The 17493-nt window shown below is 33.6% G+C and overlaps 1 protein-coding gene across 1 annotated transcript in view; it reads left to right on the top strand.

Annotated features, from left to right (window-relative positions):
- The first annotated feature begins 8126 nt into the window (after positions 1-8126).
- The window catches only part of LOC124362210 (zinc finger protein castor homolog 1-like), a 138319-nt gene continuing 128952 nt past the window's right edge, over positions 8127-17493 (top strand). The window contains exon 1 of the mRNA XM_046816528.1: positions 8127-8504. The gene's annotated coding sequence lies outside the window, so the exon portion shown is untranslated. The remainder of the gene's footprint in view (positions 8505-17493) is intronic.

Here is a 17493-nt window from a genome sequence, read left to right as displayed (position 1 = left end):
TTATCATTTACAGTACAGTACGTTCATATTCATATTTACAAGATGTGTTTAGCCTTTTTAAGTGTTTGCTATTACGGACACAACTCGCAGGAATATGGTCTCATGGCTTAGAGAGGCCAATTAATTTGACTAACAGATGTCCCTTACACTTATACCGGATACGGGTGTTTAACTCAGACTTATTGGTGACAGTTTATATCGCACTATCAAATATTGTTGGCTGAGCTTTAGCGAAGCCTATCACTCGTGGGATTGAAAAAAATAATTTCTGCCTGTCTATCTGTCTGTAAGTCCGCACGACAACTCAAAAATGAACTGACATATAGATTTAAAACTGTACTGAAGATTCATTTCTATATGAGGAACACTGAGTTCGATGGGATTTGGCTGAGCGTTATCAACTTCTTTTACATACGGATAACCATGTTGGCAATGAGAAAATACCAGAATAAATTAATTTGTAAACATAATAAATACACCTATTTGAGATTCAAACTGTGACATATTTAAAAATGTAGCCTAACTATCCCAGCACATACAGCATTATTTTATAGTGACTTGGGGTGTGGAATTGTATAATTTAAACATTGATATGAAACCCAATTAAATATTAATACAAATCTGAATGTATCACGTGGCAAGGTATTTTATGAAAGAATGCATACGTATATTTTTATTTTTTTGCATGGAATTTGATTTCTACCAGAATAAGTATACATGTGTAATTTTCGCGTCAGCTTATTTTTGATTTCTTTCTTTCCAAGTGCCCGCACGATATCTCGAAAATGCAATGAACAATAGAACTGAAATGTTGCATACAAACTCAGCTAAGCTTATTACGCGACAAGTGATGTGGCGTATTTCTACCTTTTAATTGTTACATGTGATAATTTTTTAATTTTTGACTATGCGTTATGTTTAATTAAATGCTTTACTGGTAGGTATCTTGATATTATCCCAATAGGAAATATATTAAAACTTATGCATTTTTACGACCCATTTTTATTATGGGAGACCTATAGTTGTAAACTTAATTAAAGCGTCAAAACGCTTTCTAGTTTTTTAGGTATTTCGATTGTGTATTAAAAAATCATAAGTTTTTTTTACATTAACATTTAAATTTAAAACCAAGTAAGAACTTTACAATAAAAACTAAAAACGTTTGGTAACGTATTAAATCACATATGCACCTAAAATATAATACTTATTATAATCTCACTATTTACACCACATGTCAATGATTTTTGCTATTAGGCTACGTGTTTTTTCGTAGTTTCATATGTATGAAAGTAAAGTACGATGTATGAATTTTTTTTAGAAAAACATTGTGTAAATACGTTTCCATTACATTATGTTCATGTGTTATATTTAAGAATTAATTAGTATTTTGTATTTCTGCGATAGGCCTACACCAAAACCAAGAAGAAATAAACAGTGTAGTATCAATTTCCTTGAATTCCAGTTTTCCACTTCTCCATTCAAAGTCTATAGAGATAATTTTATTCCAATTTTAAATTTTAGAAGGAAAACGAGCAAAAACTAGCTGTACATGACGTAACTATGGTGGAAGGGTTGATTCAGTGTGAATGTTGATTTTAGCCCCAGTTCACATTCCGCTTACTACTGCAGCGTCTGGAATCTGACGCTGTCACAGACTTGACTTGATCTGTTCCCGATGGGACAATGAGAATTCCTCTTTATCTAGATTACACTGTATTTTGTAGTCCAGGTGTCCCTCGTGTCGACACGATGTAAATAGTTCATTTTGAGCTTTAGAGTTATTGAGCATTTTGAGTTCATTAGGAATCAAGCCTGTGACAGCATCAGATTCCAGACGCTACACAAGAGGAAGGTGAACTGAAGCTAAACTCAACATTAACAATTTGCTATGAAATTGTCATCGCTGTGAGTTCCAGAGTATTGTACGCCACGCTGATCGCCGAGTGCCTAGCCCAATGGTTACAAGCTGCGCGAGTGAAAGCCGTTGAAACTTGTGAAGTGCGGTCGCTGAGATAATAAACAAAACGCACCAGGGACAGCATACCAATATTTAGACAACTCTAAGGCGAGTGTATTGGGCCTGACTCTATTTTCTCTAGGCCAGTCTCTATGCTAATATCGCTTGCGTTGGACCTGGGCCGATTTGTTGCATTTTTCAGTGAATGTGTTCTTTCACCACTATTGATAAAAACCAACAATTCATCTTATAAACTTAATCATACTTTAAGAGCGTTTTATTTGTCGTCACTTTTATATCAACATGGGATTTGGAATAAACATATTTCAATTTACGGACATAGTATAATATTTATTCTCTTTAAAGGGACAATACTTGGGGAATTAGCTAAAATCTAACATTTTTACGTAAGTAAAGCTATAAAGTTTTTGGGAAGTTATAGTGAGATAAGGGATGATGTTGTTAGAAAATGGAATTTGGACAACCTTGATCAATAGCTTCCTTTAAATTTGTTAGAGTTTTGAATATTTAATTATTTAACGCGATTGAAAGTAACTTTTTGGCAATCAAAGGTGAAAAACTGTGAACCATCACTTAGAAGTGGGGTGCGTGCACCATTTTATACTCTTATAAACAAAATCGCAATGAAGTATTAATTTTATTTTATAATCAGCTATAAAAGCTAAATATTGTTTTTCAATCAAAATCATTAATTTGTTTGATAAATTCCGTGGCGAAATTACTGCTCACTTACTAATTATGTTTTGTTACTAGATCTGTATCTTTAAATGTGTATTATTTCAATAACAAATATTAACGCCGATAAATCAAATTAAATAAAGTCATTAATAATGTAATATTGTCGTCATATAGTTAAATTTATACGTAATCTGAAGAATAGGTAATAACGTAATGTTCAAACGAAAAGTAACTTCGTTTCTTTTTTCGATTCTGTAGAATGTTTGAAACGATTACATGAAAAATAATACTATTTTAAAATTATATAAGTACACTAAACATATGTTCAAATTTAAAATATATAACTTCAATAATTTCTTACGTTTAATCGGTACATTATTATTGTACACAAAATTAAAATCATTTTAACAACTACCGTTAAATTACATTTTAAATTCAAAATAATCAATTACAGGAAGTTAAATATACATAATTTTGATAATAAAATATGTTTATTTTAAACATAGGTACTTTGTTAAACTGGGCATCATGATGTAGGTCGAAGAAGTACTTCCAAATGAGAGACTATCATATAGTACATTACTATAAAATATTTATACTGTTTGATTATAAACATCATGGTTTATTAATAAATAAATTAAAATAACCATCATAACATAAGATCAAAACCCTAAAAATGAGATGCTGTTTAACAACACAACAAATTCTATTTCGAGTTTCGTCACTTAGACTTTTCGGTTACGTATTTTTCAAGCCAGTAGAGGAGCAAGGAGCACATCCTCACCCGAGGACGGAATTCCTCAAACTGGTGAGAATTTGACAGCAAACAACCCAGGGCCGGGGTAGAGAAGGGGATACCTGTCCTGGCGACAGGTTTGTTGCCACAAAAACTACCCCCTCCCCCAGGGGCTACCCTCGCGCGGGAACCCGATACTATACCGAGTCTGCCTACCCTTTACCTTTACACATCAACATGATTTATCACCTTTCTTTACTCATTCCTTTTTTCAAAAAACGTCTTTTTAATGATTTCTTCCGATAATCGTTCTCACGTTCGGTTAAAAATTCTCTCTTACCCCTCCCTCCCCTCCACCCTTGTTACAGACCCGTTCGCATTCGGATTCTAGGGTTCAATATACTCTCTAATTTCACAAATTTTGTTCTTTAACAATTAGTGGAAAATTACATCTGAACATTAACATTTGCCTTGAACAAACTGTCAGAAAGCAAAAAATATTGAAGGGAATATATAGAACAACCTGCACGGATAGATTAACATTAACATTTAATTATTATTGTTTCTATTTATAATAATTAAACAAATTTATAGCAATTTTGTAATCAGGCTAAAATTAAACTTCTACAGATAAACATGTGAAATTTGTTAAGTATGTACAAATTATAATTTCAGGAATTCAAGGAAAAATTTATTTCATAAAAATATAAAAAGCACGTTATTTTCTTAAATTATAATTATTTAATTACAACATCTAATATCCTTCATAGATGTAATCAATTTACAGTTGTAATTTAAGATTCACCATTAATTTAGCTTATTATTATTTAGATACTACTGACCATCCTAGGGTGGAGAAGGTATTGTATTACACTTTAAGCACCTAGTTTTTTTAGATTTTATTATTCTGAGTATAAGGTTGTAAACTGAATTTTTATCACCACGCCAACAAGAAAAGAATTTCAATTACATAGGAATACAAGGAGGCATGAAGGGAGTTTTACTATAGATAATAAGGTTTTTTGCGAAAGTATGTTTAACTCATGCTTATGTTCTTACATCGTATACAATTTTTGAAAATATTTTCCTGTGGTTTGGAAATTTGTAATCTAGCTCGTGGTCTTGCTAGTAAACTTCACTGTTGTAGTGAGCCTATGTCACATGCGGACTTTGGGACAAATACACATAAATGCATATTTTATAAATACAGTGAAAATGGTCACGCTACAATAAATGTTCACTCTTTACAAGTAATTGTTATTTTAATATTTACGGTATTCTTACGTAGTGATAACTATTTATTTATCACTTTTTAATAAAATACACACAAATAAAAAATACAAAAAACCGTTGAAAACATTGATTCATATTTTCCCGAATTTACACATTATGTAAGATGTGAGTAGTTTGAGTGCACTGGCATTGTACTGAGTAATATCAAAAAATCGACTGTTTATAAACATTTAGTAAATATTTATTGAATACTTGAAATGTAAAGCTCGTCGCAATTGACACAAATAATTTGTTTATATTTTCCAATCCATCTTATCATCATTAATATTAAACAATGGAATATAGTAAATGTTGTCAAAATCCACAATTTTTACGTCAAATTTTATTTATTTATTTTTTGTAAATACAAGGACCTACCTCTATATTATTCTCCATCTTGTATACTATTATTCGGTATACATTAATATATATATATATATATATATATATATATATATATATATATATATATATATCTATATAATAAACATCAAACTCCCACTCATTTGAACTGATGTAGTTCAAAACTAATTAATTTCACCTATAACTGTGCTTTGTATAAAGTACAAAAATAATTTAGTAGGCATAGTTAATTTTGTATCCAACTTCAAAATACGAGGGCTGTTTTTTTTTCAACTTCCGATCGTGCCGCTAGATGGCTGGGCGAGCGGTATCGGCCAGCAATGCGCGGCAGTCGACTGCGCACCTCTCCCACTACAACCTCACTCAATTTCAGACGGCCGACGCCATTTCCAATTTATCTAGCGACACATAAACATGGCTACCATGATAGAATCTCCCGCCAAGTGTGAGTTGAGAAGTGTCATTCGTTTCTTGCAAGCTGAAGGGTTATCTGCAGCAGAAATTCACCGTAGAATGGAACGAGTATACGGTGAAAGCTTTATGAGTGACAGTGCAGTGCGTGATTGGTGTAGGAAATTTAAAGATGGACGAGTTGACATTCATGATGAAGGGGGCCAAGGACGAAAGTCGGTCGCAAACGAAGACCTCGTTGATCGAGTTGACCAAAGTGTAAGAAGCAATCGAAGGTTTACGATTACGGAGCTATCCAATCAGTTTCCTGAGATTTCAAGGTCAGCCCTATACTCTATCGTAACTGAAAAGTTAGGCTACAAAAAACTTTGTGCGCGATGGGTGCCGAAGATGTTGTCTGATGACCACAAAGCTCGGCGAATGGCGTCAGCAACGTCTTTTCTGAACCGCTATGAAGCTGATGGCGAAGATTTTTTGATCAAAATCGTGACAGGAGATGAGACATGGGTTCTGTACGACACCCCAGAAACGAAACAGCAGTCCCAACAATGGATGCATTCAAACTCTCCAAACAAACCCAAAAAATTCAAAAAAAACTTTCAACAACAAAAAGATTATGGCCACAGTGTTTTGGGATCAAAAAGGTGTATTGCTTGTTGAGTTTTTAGAGCCAGGTACCACAATCAATGCGGAAGGATACTGCGGTACGTTACAACGTTTGCGGAGAGCTATCCAGAACAAAAGGAGAGGAATGCTCACATCGGGAGTAGTGCTCATTCATGACAACGCCCGTCCTCACAGTGCTGCTTTGACAAAGCGTCTTCTTGACGGTTTTAAATGGGATGTTTTTGACCATCCGGCGTATAGTCCTGACTTAGCGCCGAGTGACTATCACCTTTTCCCGGAACTGAAGAAGATGCTAGGAGGGCAGAGCTTCCGAACAGACGACGCGCTGCGAGACGCCGTGAAGACCCATCTCAAATCACTGGCGGCAAACTTCTATGAAGAAGGTATTAAGAAGCTTGTACCCAGGTATGAAAAATGCCTCAATTTAAATGGCGATTATGTTGAAAAGTAACTAATAATGTACCTAACTTTTGATAATAAATTTATTTAATTACTCTCCCTAGTTTTATTTTTATATCACATCGGAAGTTGAAAAAAAAACAGCCCTCGTATTTTAAATAGTTAGGCTACTATGTTTTTCATTTTCTGCTTTGTATCCTTGGTGGAAGTAGGTGGGTTTTAATGGTTTTAATGGGTTACAAAACAATGTAAAAACTGATGATGCCTTAACCGGCGAAAGCGCTATTTTTAATAAATTTATTGTGGAAGTATCTAAGAAATGTCTTTTCCATTAAAAAATACTATGTTTTGTGACTAAAAAACTTATGCTAATAGAAAATCTTTTGCTTATAGATTTAATTAAAATGTTTTTGTTTATAACACAAGAACATTGAAAGACACGTTTTAGCAAGTTTTCCCTTCTAATTGTATGATAAGAACTTGACTCATACACTTATCCATAAAATGAGTAATATTTGATACCTAATTATTTTATAAACAACAGATTCAAATACCGGTTTCATTGTACATATTTTGAATGCAACGTAACGTAAATATATTTGTGACCTAAGGTCTATAGTACGATACTATTACCCCTCTAACTGTTTACTGATTATGCGAATAATAAAACATCATTAAAATAATTTAATGACAGTGTTATAGTAAAAGTTTAAACATTATAATTAAAAGGTTAAAACGGGGTTTTAGAAAAAAAGTGCGCGGAATAATTAATTTAGTATGAATACTGCATTTGCAGTAAGTAGTGGATACATTTCTAATTAATATAGAAGAAGGAATAATATCGTCAAACTCCAAGATCTGTCGCATAATAGTTAATGAAAGCTATCAATTAAAACTTAAAAAGAACCTCTTTGTCGTGCAAATAGAAATTTTCAATGGAATTGAAAACATTAATTAAGTCTCAGGGATTTGTTAATTATGCAGCGCTCATTAGCATTAAGTAAACTGTTTATCTCATATCGGAAACTCGCTGATTTACTCACTTTAGTGTTAATAAGGCAGGAAATTGATAAGCAATTGTGAATAACGTTATATCTGGTACTACCATTACATCATGATGTTGATGTTATATCCTCACGGTATTCCGCGAAAGGTGTGTCATTCTATTCATTATTGACTTGTCACCAGTTTAGGAACGGTTGTGTGGGAAACATTATTTCAGCAAAGCCGTCTCAAAATTGCACTGGCGGTGGTGGAGTTATATTTGGACGTCGAATTGGGCGATGAAAAAGTAATTCAAATCGCCCGTAATGATACAGCCGAAAACAATGTGACTGTAACAATAATATGTAATTTTTGTCTGTTTATCAAGTCACCAGTGACGGGTGTAGGTGTCACGACGAGGAGACACGCACCCATCCGTCCAGGCAGCGTCCGGCGACACGTTGTGCGACCATTAATAAAATATCGTGCCGGGGGGAGGGGATAGTGGACGATTTTTAAAAAGTTTTTAGTATCGCGGAAAGGCGCGGGGCGGGAGGGGCGCGGGGCGGGGGGCGCCGGAGAGGGGATGCGCACAAGTGTGTGCGCGCCGGGCCAATCCATGCCTCGCCGCGGTCCCGCTCTAAATGGATTCAAAGAGTTTTTTAGCTTTCAGTACCCGTTTGAAATGGGTTGAAGGCAGATCCGCACTGGAGGTTATTTTTTGTTACGATTTAAGTTTATGAGTTGTGGGCCCGATTCGGAGGGAGGGGGCAGGAGAGGGGAACGTCTCAGGAGGGGAGTTTTCCGGACCGGAGATTTTTAAAATTTTAGTTCAATTTTGGACGAGTGTCGCCGAGGGTGTGCTCGGGACCGTACAGTGTGTGAAGGGTTGACAGTGGACAGTGGTAGACGGTGTGACTCGACTGTGTGCAGTTTTGGGTTCGGGTTCAGGCGCTGCTGAGAGGTGAGGGGAGAGCAAGGGAGGAGATAGGGTAAGGATGAACGCCTAATCGATCGCTGCAAGACACAGATGCACTGAGCCCACCTTCTGTACAGGTATTGTACTCTCGCTTACCGTATTATTACTTACTCATATATTCCGTACCTGACCACCGATTTCTCTCTGAGGATCTTTTTAAATTCTTATCACACTTGTGTCTTTTCTTATCAGTCACATTTTCTCCTGTCGATATCGTCTTATTTGGCACGACTTAGGTACGTGCCCAACTCGGGGAGTGTGGTTCTTTTAGGGCAGTTTGAAAGTTTTTTCCCGCGCGCCGCTGGAAAAACTGAGCAACTCGTGGGGTTTTCCGATACCACCCCCTGCCTACCCTTCCCTCTTTTCTTTGCCGCCCGCTCTCCGCATTTTGTTTGATCCCGCCGCCCGGTTAGTTCATACTTCTCTTCCCTCAGTACCACGACTTTAGGGAAGATTTTATTTTATCCATACCTGTTTTAGTCCTAAGGATTATTACTCACTTACTCGTCCGTTGCTGTTCGAGGTCGAGTTCTGAAATTCAATTATCGATTTTAATCAAGGTTTATGCGAGAACCTACGATTCAGTACGTGTTTATTCATACACATTTATTCATTTATTCATACAGTTATATAGTAACGCGGCTGAGTTATTCGTTGAAATCATTCATTATTTACTTATCGTCCGTTCTAAATTACTTAAATGTACTATTAAACATATTGTACGCCTCATAAACATCTAAATAATACTCGTTTATTTACAAAAGGAAAATACCATTTATTGTTAATCTACAATGGGTTTATAGAATAAAATTAGAATATAATTATAAAATTTAAAACGCTTCTGATTATAAAATAAATTAAATAAATTATAGGAAAGAATAGATGTACAGATTTGACTGTGTCTAGTAAAACATATTTTTTCTATTATATATCCTAATATATTATCTCATATTTTTGTATAGGGTCACGTTACAATTAGATCCAACTGATTATCAGTATATAATGAGATCACTCGTATCACGCTAAAGTAGATTACATTGTTTGCAACCGTAAAAAAAAACAAATATCAACAAAATTACTAATCTCTTAGTTACAGTTAGTTAAATAAGCTATAAAAGGCACACTCACCTTGTGACCACTTAATAACAGACAATTAAAGCAATAATTGGCCGATCGTAAGAAATTAATTTAAATTGCTTTATAGCATTCGCCAAATTAGATATCATTACGGAACTTACTTCCACTTTTTCGCTTCGATCTCTCAAAAGAAAACCATGGGAATCATATTAAGGACAAAATTGTTACAATGCAACGTAATTTTTAACTAAATACAGTCGAATAAAATGTTATATGTAATGTATCATACTAATTCAGTATTTACGTAATTATAATAATTTATGGTAATTGATTTATTTCGTCAGATATTATAGAACACTGATGATCTGTGGAAGCAATATTGGCTATTTAAATTAATTTATAAGATATTTCAAATTAAAATTTTTAACATGTGATACAAGTAAATTTTGTGACGAAAGTTCGTACTCTGGTGCAGTGCTGTATACAAAAAAATAAATTATATTACCCCTTTGTTTCAACTTTTACCTTTTTCGTATACATCAGGCGTATAAAATACATTTAAAGGATTATAATAATTTTCTTAAAACATTACTTTAATTATATTATTTATCAATTTAGCTATAAATACAAGACGTATACAAACCACAATGAAGTATTTGGAGGGATGTCAGAAAAAATGAACTAACATAGAGTTAAAGTAGCTGAATTAAAACAAACCATAAATACATTAACTCTCAGATAATACAAATAAATATAATGCTTCTTAACCAAAAGAGGAACAATAATCTAATATAATAAGGATATATTTACCGTAAACGTACATGAAAGTTCAATACACGTTAGGTATATAATAGTTGAACAAATTTATATATATATGTGCAACTCCTTGAGTTGAGGATATGAGCATTACTTCCATCATATCCATTTATTCTGAGTAAACCCTTTTGGCGCCAAAACAGGAACTGCCTACCTAGACAACAGGAAATCCGGAAGCAGCCGCCTAAGGGGACAAAGAGGGAATAAAGTTGACAATATATATCCCAACATCTGCCCTATGCGAATGTAGCTGTTTTACATATTATGGAAGGTTGACGTTTCGTGGTCGTGCCCCCACCGTCTTCACTTCACCATTTGCATTACACGACTACCTCGTGCCAGTATCTAATATGGGAATAATTCAACAGCCAACCATAAACTATTCTCTCCTAATTATATACAACAAGATGTATATCGTGGCAGTGCTGCCGCTTTCCTCGAATTCAGCCCGCAAGAGACAAAGATTTTCATCTTCAGCAGACCTAATTTATTTTTAAACACTACACACAGAATTCTTTTGACTTTGTCTTTTTCAAAATGGCTGTAAAGAAGATTCAAGACAAAATCTTCATTATTGACTGGAACCTGACGACGCAAAACCAGTTTTGACTTCGGTTAGTTAAGTCACGGGAATTTCTTATTTTGATAATCAAATTGTCATAATTATAGTCAACCCTAAAATCTAAAAAAACTCCTAGAAATTGTATGGTTTAATTCAAATAAATTGGGGCCAATATAAAATTAATAATCACTGATTATTGAAGAGAAACGATAATTTGATTGCATGTTACGTGAAACTTTGTAAAAGTAATGAAATATAATATATAGAGTAGAAAAAACCAATAGAGACAAAAATATAAAACTTATAAGAACGGGGAGTAGTATAAAACCTGTGCATGAGATAAAAAGTAAAAAATATGGATTGACGTAAATATTTGTCTAAAAAATACGCTAAAAGAAAGAATGAAAATAAAAGATAATAATAATAATAATATAGAGTACTAAAAAACTTAATACTAACAAACATTAAATTAATTTAAGTAAATGTCATCCAAGAATAAGTTAGTATAAGTTCAATAATAAGTTCAAATTGGTGTCTTTGTTTTATAAATTGAAAGGATGATAAGTTAACGAAAAACAATCGATAAAGAACCAAAAATACACAACAAGAATAAAACAATTAGTCTCATGTTCGCATACCACAATTTTGTGTTAAACTAGATCGATATAGAAACCTATATATCATTTTATTTTTCCCTCTTATCACCTTTTCTGATTAAACGTTTTTTTCCATTAGATAAGTTTGTCTCACTAAGCCTGTTTGCAATATTGGTTAGATCATGGATTTTTATGGATGTTTTGTCAAGTTTTAATTATTAGGCTCTTGTAGATAAGATAATTTTATCCGTCTATTTTAATTCAGTTTTGAGGAAAGCTCCCGTGACGATTGTAGCGCCACAGGTAAGCTCTTAGTTTCATTATTAGCTTATTATCGTACGTCGGACAACCCGAGTTTCCTGTTAAGGAAGTGGGCAAGTTTCCAAGATTACCTCGTTTTTGCTCTTTTCTGTTTATTTATTTCCTGGAAGTAATGTGAATAACGACTAGGGAGTTTCCTTGAATATGAATAATCGTTAATAATGTTTATAGTTTTCATGTTTATAAAAAATAATTATTATCTAATTAAAAATAAATTATTTTGCAATTATAAAAAAACAAAATTAATGAGAAACGTTATTTTATTACTATGATAGTCGATGATAGTATCAAGGAATAAAAGTCATTTTGTTACATGTTGTTGTTCTGGAATGAAAAGAAGTTTATCACATTATTTAAAATTCTCTTGTGGGTATTAAGATTTTTCGTGAGACAAGCCCATTCCCTCTCAATTGTAATGAATTATCTGCACATTTAGGTGTATGTTCTTCATGTATAACTAATCATACCTTCAAAATCAAAAATACTTGCTCGTATCAATCATGTTCTGTTGGTTTTGTAATTGCTTTAAATAACTCCTTGTTTTTGGAGAAGTTGAGTAAGCCACATAAAAATGCTTTACATAAAAATAGGAAGAAATATGCTTTTTTTCTCGCTCAGTTATAGCCAAAATCTAAAATAGTTGGATTTTAATATTATTTCGTTCCCCACCAGTAAATTAAATTTAATACTTCTTAATTTATAAGAGGTTTATCTTTAACGCGGTACCTAGCTTTAATTTCCATTACAAAATATTAATAAATTTACAGGTATTTTTTTCTTTAGTTGATATGTATACAAAGTTTTAGTTTAAATATACTTGCGTCGACAATATTCCCAGTTAAGCAAGCAGAAGCAATCTGTTAGAACATAGTAATTTATTAATCACACCATTTAATCTGTAGAAAATTATGTTAGTACGTACAAAGTAACAATTTGCAGCAGTTTCCACAACTATGTGTGGGCTAGATGTTGACCTCTTATCTGATCATATCTTATCAGAGCGATAAGGAGAGCATATTTTTGTCGCGTCACTGAGTAATTTGTCCAGACGTCTTCAATCAAGTCTAAATATAACCGAGTTGTAGTCAAACAGGCAGGCCTTGGTTGTGCCATACAGCCTTACAATGTGTCCGTTATACATCAATCTGGTGGGCTGTATTTCGCCAAATTGCGCACATATCGTGAATGACCTCTTTCACAGAAGTTGATAGTTTATCCGCAATGACTTTTTTATTGTGGCAAAACCATTTCGAGGTTGAAACGATCACTTTTATTTGAAGGATTTTTAGATTCGATAAGAAATACGATATCTTGAACTCGTGTTAATGTTATTACTGAAATTAGTACGTTATGACCTGTAATATGATAATTTAAAAGTTATCTAGTTAAAGTGTTGACAGCGCGTGTGGTCTTTTTGAACGTCCAGTAATACTTTTAAAAGCATTGGCGTTTAACATATATTATAGAAATACGACATTAAGGTCAATTAGCCATTTTATGTTGAAGTAAAATATTGTTACAAAGAAATAAAAAACACAATACAATCAGAATTTACAAGTTATTACGTCGTAGCGTCTTAGTATCAATAAAATGTAATTACAGTGTAATAACAATAATTTAATATTATAATAATCTTATTGTAATGATACAAATATAGTCTATAAAAATAGAATACAATATTTATGTCTACTAGATCATTTTAACAATTTTTTTAATCCTAAGGGACAATTTTTATATTAAGCTTCATGGTCTTTTGGGATTATTGAATTAATATTGCAAAGAAGTGTTTTATTGGTGGAGATTTTACTCCCTTACAATAATTTTATTCCCTTTATTATTAATTGTCATTTTGGCGGCAACTCCCACCAAAAGGGTTACCTTAGAAAAATATAACAATATAACTAGAAGTTAAATCATTCGGGAGTTTAATGTTATATAATCAACATAAACAAAATTAATTAAATAAGACACTCTAAAATTGTAAAGCCACAATTCATGAATAAATTACTGAATATAAACAACATTAGCAAAACTAATCATTTCGATTAAAATCTTTTGAGAAACTAGAACTTCTATAAACCAGATCATATTGTTATGAATGCTATGAGAATAAACAAGGCAAAAATATTAAGCCTGTTATAGCAAAATGTAGAAAAACTTTTCCGGAGACTAGTTATGAAACGTAATTCATATTTAGCTTTCAATCCGACATCTGCAACCACACAGAACTCCATTAGCATTTTCAATTAGCGATTACCAGAATACCAAGTTATGAATAATTTCACAAAACGTTAAGAAGTAGCACGTTTCCAGAAGTGGTGAGACGACGGCCTCGGCAAGAATGTTAATGTTTTGGGCCGTGTGGGTTCAGCTGTAAATCAGAAACAGCTGAAGGCAACTCTGCCTCCGCCACAGCCTCCTCGAGAGCGTTCTTCTTCTCGCCCAGTGGTAGCCGTGCAAAGAGATATTTACATATCTGTGATTTGCGGCCATCCAAGTAGAACTGGACGATCAGCAGGAGTGTGTTCAGATTGATTCAGCATCATCTACGCCACAGCTTTTTCAATTCAGTTCTTGTAATCTAGAGCTAGCTGAGATTTGTGGACATCCCAGTGGCACTAGACCATTAACAGAGTATCTGACCAGATAATCCCACCACCATCTCCACTAAAGCATCCTCAACACAGTTCTTCTAATTTAAAGCTACTTGAGATTTGTGGACATCCCAGTGGTACTATACCTAGACCACTAGATCAACAGAGTTTGTGACAAAATAATCCTACCACATCTTTACTAAAACCTCCTGCAACAAGATAATTTTTTTCACCCAAAGCTAGCTGAGATTTGTGGAAATTTCAAAGACTCTGGAATTTCATCACGGCTTGATTCCAGATAACCCCAATATAACCTCCGCTGTAGCATCCTCAACACAGTTCTCCTTTTTAACTGGAGGTATCTGAAATTTGCGGATGTCCCAATCCTGCAACATTAGCACCACGTAACCCGACTGACCCCAACATCAACTCGTTACAGCCTACTCAACGCCATTCCTCTTCTCGTACATATGTTGCTGCGTCATGCGATATTTACGCATCCGTAATTTGTGAATTTCCAAGAAACATTGGACCATCTGCTACATCATTTAACCTGACTTTTCCACAAATTATCAGATTTGTTGAAAGGAATTAATTGAGAGTTTTGGTATAATCTAGACTCTGAGTTTACTAATTGTATTTTTTGATACTTCCTCAAGTAATCGTGCTATTATGAGTTTGAATGGATCGTAATAAGACCATTAGTTCTTTATTGGAACTTTTTGGATGGCTTTTCTTTTCTTCCAATCATTTTGGTGATTTCAACGAACGTCAAAATTATTTCAAGTTTTTACCTCATCTTGTTTATTTTCATTTCAAAGCCATTACCAACAGTTGGAGTGTGTATAAAAATTTATTTAAAAAGCCGTTCAACATTCAGTCAATAATAAATTAGACTATGTTACACTATAATCTGTATCACGAGTAGCCGAGAAGTCACTCCAAGCGTGGTGTGGGAACATGGGACTGGGACAGCAGTTAGTCTGGGAACGGCCGACAGTCAGACAGACATTCTGTTATCTGTGATGTAATGCTGTTCTATTGAGTGAGGTTAGAACTTTCTGATAACAGTTATCGCCCGGTCGGCATTTTATCACTTGTAGACAATGTGGTACTTTGTCTGGTTTGTTGTACTCTGAATTTTTAGGGGAGTTCGTTATCGTCAGCGCTTTGCAAGGATCTCTTTGATTCTAGTGACTCTGTAAATACTTCTTTAGCGGGTATTTGGTAAATAAAAATTGATCGAGGGTTTTAATTGGTGCACGCTTAATAAACTTACGTTTTATCTGCGTAACTACGGGTTGTTTTGGTACGAAACTGGCTTAATCTTAGTGCCTATGGTAATTTAATAATAATTTAGTTATACATTTGTTTTGTAAATCGAACATAAAGTGGTTAACTAATTTAATTAATCATTTATAAAAATAATAATCATAATTGAGTTAATTTATCGTATATTTTGCATAAATTTTAGTTTTGATTTAAAAAACAAATTAACCAAAATGAAGTTTCAAGAATTTTTAAAGGCTTCGTTGAGTCTAACCGCTATGTTTTATATATTTTTAGTAAAACATTGGTTCACTTTTTAAAGTCAAATAGCCTTGTAAGTTTTTCTGTAAATAGTGTTGTTAAATTAAAAAATGTTCAAATATTTACTCACATACGTATAACGAAGTTATAGTGAAGAGGGTTGATTCGCATATACTCGTATACTAAACAAAGCGGAACAGGATGTTAGAAGAAACATTGCTATGTAATCCAGTCCATTTAATAATTTATGCAATGTTTGGTCCACCTGTACTCCACCTGTATTCTTAGTAACAATAACATTAAAAGGTTTATCTTCATCTAACGCAACCTCTCCACCAATTTAATTTTACATGATGGTTCTGACTTCTTCCCCAAAAACTTAAACCATGACTACCTAATGTTATTTTAACAACCTGTACACAAAGCTGCGATTGTTTGAGAACAATGGTTTAAGATATGGTGCGACTGTTATTAGAAATCCGACTAAAGATGTTCGCCGAGTAAAGAAATGACAAATGAATCACGAATTGTCAAGAGGTCCTGTTTCACTGGAAGGCAGGACGTGATGCATATGCCCAAGTGGTTCCAGGAACCCGCGGACGGAAGGCCCAAACACCGCCAATTGCGGCTGAGTGGGTGCCTGCTCCACTCTGAATTGGGTCTAATTCAATGAGGAGATTAGATTAAAATCTCTCACTATCATTATGAGTGATTTCCTTCTCTTTCTGCCCATTAAAATGCCTGACTTGTTGCTTTTTCTGACAAAAACGCTCTCTGATGACAACAGGCTTTGAGATGTGGAACGAATCCCGTTTTTAGGAATTAATGGTATGCTATCCAATGTGCGACAGACAAAGGCGTGAATACTAATAAATTATAGGCGACAAAACATTTGCCGCTCGGAGATTTTGGAGGGCTGGGATTGCTTACACGTCTTTTCATGAACTGTAATATTTCTATGTAATATTTCTATCACATTAATTAAGCTGTTTAACTCCAAAATTTAATTAAAATGCGTTCTTTCACCATCTGTTTTGAAATTAATACTACTTGCTATTCAACCTGGGCATTTGTTCTTTTGCAGAAATTAGATTCATATGATGTTGAATATTAATTCCTTTTGCAAAATTATATTTATATGATGTTGAATATTACATAATTACTTTTGCAGATATTAGATTTATATTCAACGTGGACATTTGTTTTTTTAGCAGAAATTAGATGTATATGATGTTGAATATTAACTCCTTTTGCAGAAATTAGATTTATATGATGTTGAATATTAATTACTTTTGCTCAAATTAGACTTATATGATTTTGAATATAAATTTCTTTTGCAGAAATTAGATTTAAATGATGTTGCATACGAATTTCTGTAGTATTGTAATATAAAATTATTTCTATTTAATGTACAGTTTAAATTATAGTATATAAATTCAGTTATTAAGTAAAGTTAGATATTTAAATCTACCACATAGATAGTTACCTACGATGCTTTCAATCTTGTTAAACACGAAAGGACGTCACAAAAGGCATTATAATGGTGCCTTAACAAGAATAGGCAAAACTA

Source organism: Homalodisca vitripennis, chromosome 5 (genome assembly GCF_021130785.1).
Source record: "Homalodisca vitripennis isolate AUS2020 chromosome 5, UT_GWSS_2.1, whole genome shotgun sequence".
In the NCBI taxonomy this organism is placed as follows: Eukaryota; Metazoa; Arthropoda; class Insecta; order Hemiptera; family Cicadellidae; genus Homalodisca; species Homalodisca vitripennis.
Note: the sequence above shows the minus strand (reverse complement) of the source record. Positions and strands in the feature narration are given on the sequence as shown.